General features: G+C 38.0%; 1 pseudogene; it reads right to left on the bottom strand.

Annotated features, from left to right (window-relative positions):
• Nucleotides 1-7,380: 7,380 nt before the first annotated feature.
• On the bottom strand, nt 7,381-8,427 carry LOC102970114 (annotated as a pseudogene).
• Nucleotides 8,428-11,480: the final 3,053 nt, after the last annotated feature.

Here is an 11,480-nt window from a genome sequence, read left to right as displayed (position 1 = left end):
CGGTTTTTCTGGTGAAGGTGGTAGGAGCAGGAGTGGTGATAATTTTCCTGTATTTGTAGGGTTTCTGAGACATGAGTATCACTGGCTGATTTCAGTGATTTCAGTGAAGTCAAGTTCCTGGTGTTGGTGGGGTTTGATGGAGAAACTGGCGGGCTTTATTCCTTAGCCTTGAGATTCCTTCACCTAATATCCTTTATTAAGTCCTCCATCAGTGTTATCTAGTCAGAGCATACTTCGTGAATTTTGTTTTTGTTCGTTCACTTTGTTTTGTTTCATTTTTAATAAGAACTCTGACTTTAGTACAGGTAGGTCCATCCTCTTTTCAATTCTTAGTATCTTCATTATCTGGCTTATTTCAATTCCTACCCCTCTATGTCATGTAGATTTCTTTCTGCATAGACCTAATTATATGTTCTTTCCACTTAGTTGTCACAAAAGCATGTAAATATAGTGTACTGAAAATTAAACTAATTCATTGTCTTTCCTGAAACCTGCTCTTTCTCCAGTATGTCCTACTTTGGTGAACAGCCCCAGGTACCACCAGTTGCCCATGCCTGAAATATGGACTTTGTTTAGATCCTTCACTCTCCTTTGCGCAAACACACTATCAATTCTGCTGCCTAAAACTTTCCTTCTTTTCATTTTCATCCCTCTACTTCTTATTGGGTTCAGCTCTTGACATCCCTATACTTAACATCCCTATACTACTGTTGTATCCTCCCTGCTGTCCTTGTCCTTCTTTATCTCCACTTCTACCAGAATGACATTTCTACCCTGAAAATCTGATGTTGTTACTCCTCTGCTTGAAAATTTTAATTGTTCCTCAATAGCTATAAAAATTAAAACCTAAACTTCTTTGTTTGACATTCAAAGCTCTTCAGATTGTAGCCTTTATGTTTCAGTCTAGCTTTATTATCTACTATAGCTTCCATTGCATATCATATTCTAGCCATTATGTGCCAATTTAGGTTCCCCTAAAATTGATTACTTTTTTAAATTTTTGAAACTTTGAACATATTGTTCCTTCTTGCTAGAACCCACCTCTTTTTTGTCTGCTAAGAAAAGTCCTTAGACATCTAGTTTCTGGAAAAATATAACATACTCCCAGGCATTCCCAGAGTTCCTTCCTCCTAATGCTAACTAGATGTGTTTCTTTCCTCACTATATTCCTTATAGGCAAGGATTGTTTTTTTCATTTTTGTAACCTTATTTATCTAACACATGGTTGGTGCTCAATACATATTTGTTGTATGAATGAATGAATGAATGAATGAATGAAGGTTCTCTTCCTATAGGGGCAACACTTCTGTGAATCTTTTCTGTTCCTGCAGCATTTATTGTGGCTGTTCTTGTTTCTGGCCTGCATTTACTATGCTTCTTTCATTTTTCTCTGTATCTATACCTTTATGAATTATGTTTGCAGGGCCCTTTTCACTCCCTTCTGCTGGCAAGGTTGTATGTTTTTTAGATGCATACGCCATAACATAGATCACAGGTCCCCTGTAAGGGACCTCTCTGCCTGGTCACAGTCTCAGTCACTTCACTGTGTTTTATTCTGCTCATGCTGACTACTCTGGCTATAGGGGTCATGCTTGTCAGTCTGATTCTAGGCCATGCAAGCCATGCACTGACTTTCACATATCTTGAATCTTACTAGTTTTATTAATGACCGTTTTCTCTGAGTTTGACTATAAGTATTAATTTTGTCCATCTACAGATAGAAAAGACCACATATATACCACCTTCATTTGGGGCAATAAAGGATTGCCTTTCTGACAGAGTTATAGTGAATAGTACAGGAAACATTAACACTGTATTTAAAGGGTTTCTTCTGTTCCTCTAGTTCACAAGTATCTTCCAGTATATGATATGAGAAATAAATCTCAGTTCAGAAAGAATTTCCCATTAAAAAAATACTTTAGAACTTTGAATTCTTTATTTCCCTTCCATTATAGGAACAGGTGAAAATTGACCAAAGTCATGTGAAGGCCTGGCAAACAATTAAAAAGCATGTAAGCAAACAAACTATGACAGTGGATTAAAAAAAAAAAAAAACTATTTGTGACCTATTTCTTTTATTCCTCCAGCTTACTGTGGATGTGGTTTTTAATTCTGCCTGCTGAGATAATATGCTCCTGGGACCATGATCTTTCGGAAGAGTATCTAATTTAGTCACAGCTATGACTAACGTGACTCTTGGGGCGCTTCAAATTTACAAAGACACACTGTGAAAAACTGACTGGCAGTAGACTAGTTGGAATTACTTGGTTCAAGAATGGTTTGGTGTTTTCTGCCTCCACTGATTCTTGGGAAGAGAAAAGGAAATGACATTTGTAGAATGCATACTTGACCAGGCACTGTAGTAAGTTCTTTTATTTTTTAAGTTTATTTTTATTTGTTTTGAGAGAGAGAGAGAGAGAGACAAAGAGAGAGAAAAACATGTGTGAGTGGGGGAGGGGCAGAGAGAGAAGGAGAGAAAGAATTCCAAGCAGACTGCACGCTGTCAGCACAGAGCCCAGTGCAAGGCTCCATCCTACCAACCATGAGATCATGACCTGAACCAGAATCAAGAGTTGGACACTTAACCAACTGAGCCACCCAGGTGCCTCTGGCATCATAGTAAGTTCTTTAAATATTACAGCTATCTTATAATGAATACATTGTTTCCCTAATTTTCCAGATGAGGAAAGTGAACCTCATATAGCTTCATAAATTTTCCAGAATTGCACAGCAAGTAAATAGAAGGCCAAGGAAGAATCCCTTTTCTGACTTCAAAGCCCATTTGGTGACATCTTTTAACAGTTATAATTATGGACTGAGGATATAGTTGAGTTATTCTGGATATTTCTGCCTCCCTTTGCAACTCATACCATATCACTTATTCCTTCCCACCACCATTCAAGGAGACTTCATCCTTCAAGAGATTCTCAAAAAAGGGAGGGTCTTTCAGCACTGGAGACCTGCATAATTTGTAGCGGACAAAGACATAAGAAATACTTTTCTGTGATGTCTCTACGTATATTCTTTGACCATCCTCTTTTTCCCTTCCTAATACAAGGAAGGCTATGAGAAGCTAATCTGTAACTATTACTATCCATCCATCTAGCTTTAGAAGACACTATATAGATTATGCTGGTATATGAACTGCTAAGTGCCAAACTTACAAATGTTAAATGTTGTTAAGAGTTCACAGGTGACATCAAGAATGGTTGTCATGGGGGAGGTTGGCATAAGTGTTGTGAAACTGACAGGTGCTTGAAGAATGCTACGTTTTGATAGGTTGAGATAAGGAGGTAAACATAGGTATTTCAAGATCAGAAAAGTATGAGCAATCCTTTTAATGAATACCTCTAATGAAAACTTATAAATAAATGAATATGCGTGGTGAATTGGGTTACCTCCACCAAGTGACTTAATTGTCAGAAGCTATTCATTGGTACCATCAAAATATAACAAGTAAAATTTGAGTGTACACTATATGTCATATACTATACAACACTCTTTTATTACATGCATTAACATATTTAATTTTCACAGTAATCCCATATGGTAGGCACTGTAATCATCTCCATTTTTCAGATGAGCAAACTTATAAACAGAGAAGTGAAATAATTGCCATATACCTAGACAGTGGTAGATCTAGAGAAATCTGGCTCCAAAGTCTATGCTCTTAAGCCCTAACCTAGGCACAGGTGTGACACATTACCTTGAGAGTAGCTGAGGATAAAAGACGGTTGGAAGAATCCTCCTGTGACTGGCAGAATTCACCTGAATTTTCAGAAATTTTTTGTTGCTATTTCCTTTCCCTTTCTCTATTTTCCCAATGGAAAAAAAAACCCAAAAAACCTAATTTCTAGTTATCTGATCTTCTCATATCTGTCCTTGTAGTCTCTTTTATCACTCCCAGTCGATTCTTTTTTTCCTTGACCTCTTTTTCTTCTCTCTTCCCTTCCTCTTTCCCTCCCATCTCTGGGTTATTTGAATCTGTAACATCTCTTCCCATTTGTAGGACTGTGGCTCAGGAACTCTACTGTTCCCATGGGAATCTCCAGGGCAAGCGTGGAAAAGGTTACCATATTTCAGAAGTTGGGGACAGCTGGGAGCAGAGCTCAATCAAGGGTCAGTGTGCTTGACTCTCCTCTCCCTCCACCCATTGCTGCCTGGCCTCTTCCTGTCAACCTAGGAGGGTCCACATGCTAGAAAGAGGAGAGTCCTTAACAAAGGGAATCAACCTAGAGCCTGTGCCAGGATGGGTTTCGCCTCCCCGGCGGCTGTTTTTGTTACCTTGCCAAGCACATCAGTGGATGGATTTATTTGTACAGGAGGTAAAGCCAAGAGAATCTGGGCATAATATTCCAGCAACTCTATCTTAGTTTTCTGGAACTGGAAACCCAGACCTGTCTAGAAATTTTCACCAGGTATTTGAATGGGTGTCTTTGCTTCTAAAAATGGAAGAAAAGAAACAAACAAAAAAGATTTTTTTGATGGAAATGGAACCACTAATTTCAATCTAGAGGTTCTGAGTTGGTTGGAGTTACCCAGGTGGTTTTTATTATGTCTCTTTCTGATTGCTGGTTGCCTCCTACAGAAAGAAAGGCAGAGAAGTTTCAACAGTATAGACATTGGTTGAGTGCCCATCATGTGTCTTCATTTTACAAAGTACTGAAAAATGTAGGGGAGGGGGTGGGATTTGAGACTAAAACCAAACAAACATTCCTAAAATGATATATAAAAATAAGTAAGGACTACAATATCAAAACAGTAGTAGGTTTAAAGTTACTACATTTAAAAAACTCTGAGGAGCTCCTTTTCAGGAATTTTATTAAAAACTATTTAAGCTACAAAACAGTAGAAATATTACTCTGCTGACTCACTTGCCTTGGTACTAGATTTGGTGACTAATAACTACTGATTTGCAAAATAAGTTTCATTTTCATTGGAAGAAAATTCATTATTACTGCAGTTATACGGAAGAATGTATTATAGGTTGTATAGTAATAAAAATGGCAGCAGTGTTGAACAGGGACTGAATCTCAAAGTGACTACTTTAAACAAAATAACTTTCATCTGAGAGTATTACGTTTTTGAATGCCTGTTTAAAAATAAAGTTGCACTGGGGCACCTGGGAGTTTCAGTCAGTTAAGCCTCTGACCCTTGGTTTCGGCTCAGGTCGGGATCTCATAGTTGTGAGATCGAGCCCCATATTGGGCTCCATGCCGACAGTGTGGAGCCTACTTAGGATTCTTTCTCACCTCTCTCACTGCCCCTCTTCCCACTCGTGCTCTCTCTGTCTTAAAAAAAAAACAACACTAAAAACGCTCACTGTTTTTCCCAAAGTTAACTATCATGTTGTTTATTTTTGTCTAGTTTTCCATGTACATGTTGCTCATTCAGCCCAAGCTTTCTTTCTAAGCACTAAAGCTCCTCTTCTTACTGTCAGATCTCATTGGTAATAGATGAGTTCCACTTGTTTCCCTTGGAAACATCCCTCCTAGATTTTCCATCTTGCTGATCCAATATAACTAACTGACTGCTTTCTAAGTCTACTATACCATAGTTTTCTTGGGATCTGTCTTCATCTCTACCCTGGGGATACTTTCTTTTGTTGAAGATTTTCTGTATCCTGGGTTGCATGTCTTTCTCATAGTGTCCCCCAAACGAGAGCCTTTCTGAGTAAATCTCCACCTAGAGTAATGTCCTATTTTGTCTTGGTGGACTGGGGATATAGGCTAGGGGAGGACAACTAAACTCTGAATACTCCCATTACAGACTCAAAAATCCATCCTCTTGTGCTCACGCTACCTTGCCCTTTAGTCTTCAAAGTCACCTGGTACCTCTAATTCCTGAATCTTTCTAGAGTTTAGCAGAACAAGCATGCTTACTTTTCCTTGGCATCTCTCTTTCCACGTAGTTGGGCTTCACCTTTCTCTGCCATACTGAGTCAGTCGCTATTTGTTCCATCTTTTTTCCATCTTTTTTCCATCTTCCAAAACTTTGTTTCCTTTCCTCTTCTCTTTGTCCTGAGGAGTTTATACCTTGCTGTTGTTGTTATGATAAACTTTGTATTAAACTTGGTAAAAGCCCATATGCTGCCAAGAGGAAATAAGGAAAGAATTTCCAAAAATTTCCAACAATTTCCTTTAGAGAAGTTTCAGAACCAAAGACTAATTGGCATGAAATGGTATAGAGAAAGTAGTTGAAAAGTCCACTCATAAAACTTTTATTCCACTTACATGAATTTAACACACTTGTTCTTAACAACTTAGATTGTTCATGAAAATTTCATAGGACATTAAACAAACCTAGCCATCATCTCAGTTATTTCCCTGTTAACTGTTTTTACAGCCCATGCATGTTAGGCAAGTATTCCCGCCTCCCCCCTCCCCCCCCCACAAAAGAAATCACAAAAGCAAAAAAAAAAATCCTAAAAAAGTTAAATACATGGGATTTTTGTTTTGCTGCTGTTCTTGAAATACATAAAGTAATGGAATTAAGCAATTTATTTTTACTGCATCTTTATTATACATTTGTTCTTAGGTTGCCTAAAACATTTATGTACAAATAAAATGAGTATAGCAAATATAACAAAAGCAAACAGCAGGTAACTTTGCAAATAATGGAATATGAACTGTTTCTGCCTTTATCTAGAGTAAATTGGTCTGCGACTAAAGGAACACTTCTGCAACTATAGTCCAAGGTGTGTACACTGAGAATGAGTATTCCACAGTTACACATGGTTCAACATGTAAAATCCATGGGATACCCATTTCTACTACAGCCTTGTAAGTGCTCCAAACCTTAAAGTACCCACAATAACTATAACTGTGTCTGGAAACAATTATTCCTTTTTTTTTCTTTTACTTTTTTTACTTTTTTAATTTTTTTAATGTTTATTATTGAGAGAGAGAGAGAGAGAGAGCACGAGCAGAGAGAGAGGAAAACACAGAATCCAAAGCAGGCTCCAGTCTGAGCTGTCAGCACAGAGTCCGGCGTGAGGCTCAAACTCACGAACCGCGAGATCATGACCTGAGCTGAAGTCAGACCCTCAACTGACTGAGCTACCTAGGCACCCCATAGAGCCAATTATTCCTTTTATTCCCCACCAGGATAAACCAGTATGTAGGCAGTTTTCTCCGCTGAGACATGGTAGCAGTTTTAATCTGGCCTTTGTGAGACCACAATGTACCAAGTATTATGCCAAACGTTTATAACTAGTATAAAAATTCCACATCCCCATATTTGCCAACTCAAGATGAAAACAGATAACTCCCTAAATGTTAACTGGTTCTATTCCCTTGATGTTAAACATAAAAGCCACATGAGAAAAATGGAAATTTAAAAAGAAGTAACATAAACCTGTCATAAATTGTAAACAAAAAATTATTTGTGGGACAGCATGGGTGACAAATGGTCCACTGTGTAAATTTTAGAATGAGGCAGGCAAAAGTCAGAAGGCTGGTGAGTTTCCCTTCCTCCTCCTGCTTCAGCTTCATCTCCTTGGGTATCTGATGTCCACAATGTCAAGTTGTCTCTCAGTAATTACATTATTAGCATTCCATCTTTTTATGACTCGTCACTTAATGTATCAAGTTCAGCAATGGCTTCATCAAAAGCTGTATTTACAAGAGAGCAGGATTTCTCTGGGGAGTTCAGAATCTCCAAATAGAAGACAGAGAAGTTAAGGGCCTGACCCAATCTGATAGGATGCTCTGGTTGCATTTCCTTTTTGCTGATTTCAAAAGCTTCTTGGTATGCTTGTTGTGACTGATCCACACACAATCCCTTTCTATCACCAGCAGCAACCCCAGGCAAGTAATGCTAGGAGTCTCCTTCCATTAAAAAAAATAATAATAATGTTTATTTATTTTTGAGAGACTGAGAAAGACAGAGCATGAGCAGGGGAGGGGCAGAGAGAGGGAGACATAGAATCTGAAGCAGGCTCCAGGTTCTGAGCTGTCAGCACAGAGCCCGATGCAGGGCTCGAACCCAGGAACCATGAAATCATGACCTGAGCTGAAGTCTGACAGACACTTAATTGACTGAGCCACCAGGCGCCCCTCCTTTCATTTTCAAATAGAAGTCTTTGCTTTCTACTTGTGAAGCACTGGGGATCAAACACTTTTCCAAAAGAGACAGTAGATCATTGCAGATTTCTCTTAGCTGGGTCTCTGTTTTCTCTCTGTATTCTCCATCCATCTGTTGTTGTTTCTCAGCATTTTACGTCTTTTGCTCGATACTTGAGACGATCCTCCATGAAGACCTATGGGCTCCTACAACATTTTTATAAGCAACTGAGATCAGACTCCTCTCCTCAATGGATAATTCAGCTCCTTGCTCAGTTACAGATCTCATGAAGGCTGTCATGTAATCATACTGTTTAGCTTGCTCGGTCAGTTTGGTCCCCTGCCCCAGCTCATTTTTATCCATGACCACATGTTTTGTGTTCAGAGTGGGTGGCAGTGGATGGATGAGGGCTCAGTGCTCTCTGGGCAGCACTGTAAGTAAGGCTGAGGCTCTCAGGAGTTTATCTTTAAAAAAAAAATAGATTTTATTTTTTAGAGCAGTTTTAGGTTCACAGCAAAATTAAGCAGAAAGTACAAAGTTTTCATGTGCTCCCAGCCCCACACATTCACAGCTTCCCCAACACTCAATGTACCACACCAGAGTGGTGTGTTTGCTATAACTGGTGAATCTACATGGACACATCATTGTCACCCAAAGTCCATAGTTCTCACTAGAGCTCAGTCTTGAGTTGTACATTTTCAGGTTTTAACAAATGTACAATGACATGTATCCACCACTGTAGTATATTTCAGAACTGTTTCACTGTCCTAAAAATCCCCTGTGCTCTGCCTATTATACCCTCTGCCCCTCATCCTTTGGCAAACACTGATCTTGGAGTCTCCATATTTTTGCCTTTTCTAGGATATCATATAATTGGAATCATACAGTATGTATCAGAATGGCTTTATGCACTTAGTAGTATACATTTAAGATTCGTCCATGCCTTTTCATGGCTTAATAGCTCATTTCTTTCTAGTGTTGAATAATATTCCATTGTATGGATATGCCAGTTCATTTATCCATTCACCTACTGAAGGCCATTTTGGTTACTTTCAAATTTTGACAATTATGAATAAAACTTCTATAAATAGCTGTATGCAGGCTTTTGTGTGTACGTAAGTTTTCAACCTATTTGGGTAAATACCAAGAAGCACATTGTTGGGATGTATGGTAAGAGAGCATATTTAATTTTGTAAGAAACTGCCAAGCTGCCTTGCAAAGTGGCTGTTCCATTTTGCATTCCTACCAGCAATGAATGCAAATTCCTGTTACTCCACATCCTCACCAGCATTTGGTGTTGTCAGTGTTTGGGATTTTGGCCATTTTAATAGGTGTGTAGTGGTACCTCATTGCCTCGATGATGTATGATGTGGCATATCTTTTTTAAAGTTTATTTACTTATTTTGAGACAGAGAGAGAATGAGCTGGGGAGGGGCAGAGAGAGAGGGAGAGAGAATTCCAAGCAGGCTCTGTGCTGTCAGCATGGAGCCTGATGCAGGGCTTGAACCCACAAACCATGAGATCATAATCTAAGCCAAGTTGGCCAACTGAGCCACCAAGGCGACCAGAGTATCTTTTCATATGCTTATTTGGTATCTATTTTTGTTCTTTGGCATGGGTTCTGTTAAGCTCTTTGGCCCATTTTAAAATCGTTTTTCTTTTCTTATTGTTGAGTTTTAAGTTTTTTGTATATTTTCATATCAGTTAATTATCAGACATATCATTTACAAGTATTTTTTCCCATATTGTGGTTTGTCTTTTCATGTTCCTAACAGTGTCTCTCATAGAGAAGTTTTTAATTTTAATGAAGTCTAGCTGATTAATTATTTCTCTCCCTGCCTTTGGGGCTGTATCTAAAAAGTCATCAGCACACCCAAGGTAATCTAGATTTTCTTCTTTATTATCTTCTAGGAGTTTTATATTTTTGCATTTTGCATGTAGATCTATCTTCCATTTTTAGTTAATTTTTGTGACAGGTGTAAAGTCTGTGTCTAAGTTCATTTTTTTGCATGTGGTTGTCCAGTGGTTCAGCACCATTTGTTAAAAAGGCAGTTTTGGAGTGCTTCGGTGGCTCAGTCGGTTGAGTGTCTGACTTCAGCTCAGGTCATGATCTCATGGTTTATGGGTTCAAGCCCCACATTGGGCTCTGTGCTGACAGCTCAGAGCCTGGGGCCTGCTTTCGATTCTGTGTCTCCTTCTCTCTCTGCCCCTCCACTCACACTGTGTGTCTCTCTCAAAAATAAATAAACATTAAAAAAATTAAAAATAAAAATAAAAAGACAATTTTTGCTGCATTTTGTTGCCTTAGGTCCTTTGTCAAAGATCAGTTGACAGTATTTGTGATGGTCTGTTTCTTAGCTCTCTATTCTGTCCCACTGGTTTGTCTATTTTTCATCAATATCATACTGTGCTGATTACTATAGCTTTGAGTAAGTTTTGAAATATGACAGTGTCAGTCCTCTGACTTTGTTTTTCTCCTTCAATATTATGTTGGTTATTTGGTGTCATAAATCAGATATCCATAAAATAATTTGCTGGGATTTTTATTGGAATTGCATTTAATCTATCGAGTTAGAAGGAATTCACATTGTGACAATATTGTCTTCCTATCCATGAATATGGAATATCGATCCAAATTTTAGTTCTTTGATTTCTTTCATCACAGCTTTGTAGTCTTCCATATATATCTTGAATGCATTTTGTTAGATTTATACCTAAGTATTTCATTTTGGGGACTGCTAATGGTATTGTGTTTTTAATTTTAAATTCCAATTGCTCTTTGCTCAGATATAGGAGAGTGAATGACTTTGGTATGTTAACTCTGTATCTTGCCACCTTGTTATAATTACTTATTAGTTCCAGGAGGTTTTTTGTTGATTCTTTGGGATTTTCCACACTGACAGCCATGTCATCTGTGAACAAACACAGTTTTATTTCTTTCTTCTTAATCTGTATACCTTTTTTTCCCCCTTTTCTTCTCTCATTACATTAGTTTGGACTTCCAGTATTTCTAGTACTGTTAAAAAGCAGTGGTGAAAGGGCACATCCTTGCCTTGTTCTTGGTCTTAGTGGGAAAGCTTCTAATTTTTCACTATTAGGCATGATGTTAGAAGCAGGATTTTTGTTTTATTTTATTTTGTTTGTTTGTTGTAGATTTTATCAAGTTGAGGAAGTTCCCTCTATTCCTAGTTTGAATGGGATTTTGTTAAATTCTTTTTTTTTTTGCATCTACAGGCATGTGAGATATGAGCATGTGATTTTTTTTTTTTCTTTAGCCTGTTAAGGTAATGGATTACATGAATTTTTGAATGCTGAACCAACCTTACCTGCCTGGAATAACTCCCACTTGGTCATGGTATAATAATTCTTTTTATACATTATTAGAGGATTTTGCATCTTTTTGCATGGGAGATATT

Source organism: Panthera tigris, chromosome C1 (genome assembly GCF_018350195.1).
Source record: "Panthera tigris isolate Pti1 chromosome C1, P.tigris_Pti1_mat1.1, whole genome shotgun sequence".
Lineage (NCBI taxonomy): Eukaryota > Metazoa > Chordata > Mammalia > Carnivora > Felidae > Panthera > Panthera tigris.
The sequence above is the reverse complement of the archived record's forward strand: the minus strand, read 5'-3'. Positions and strand labels throughout refer to the sequence as shown.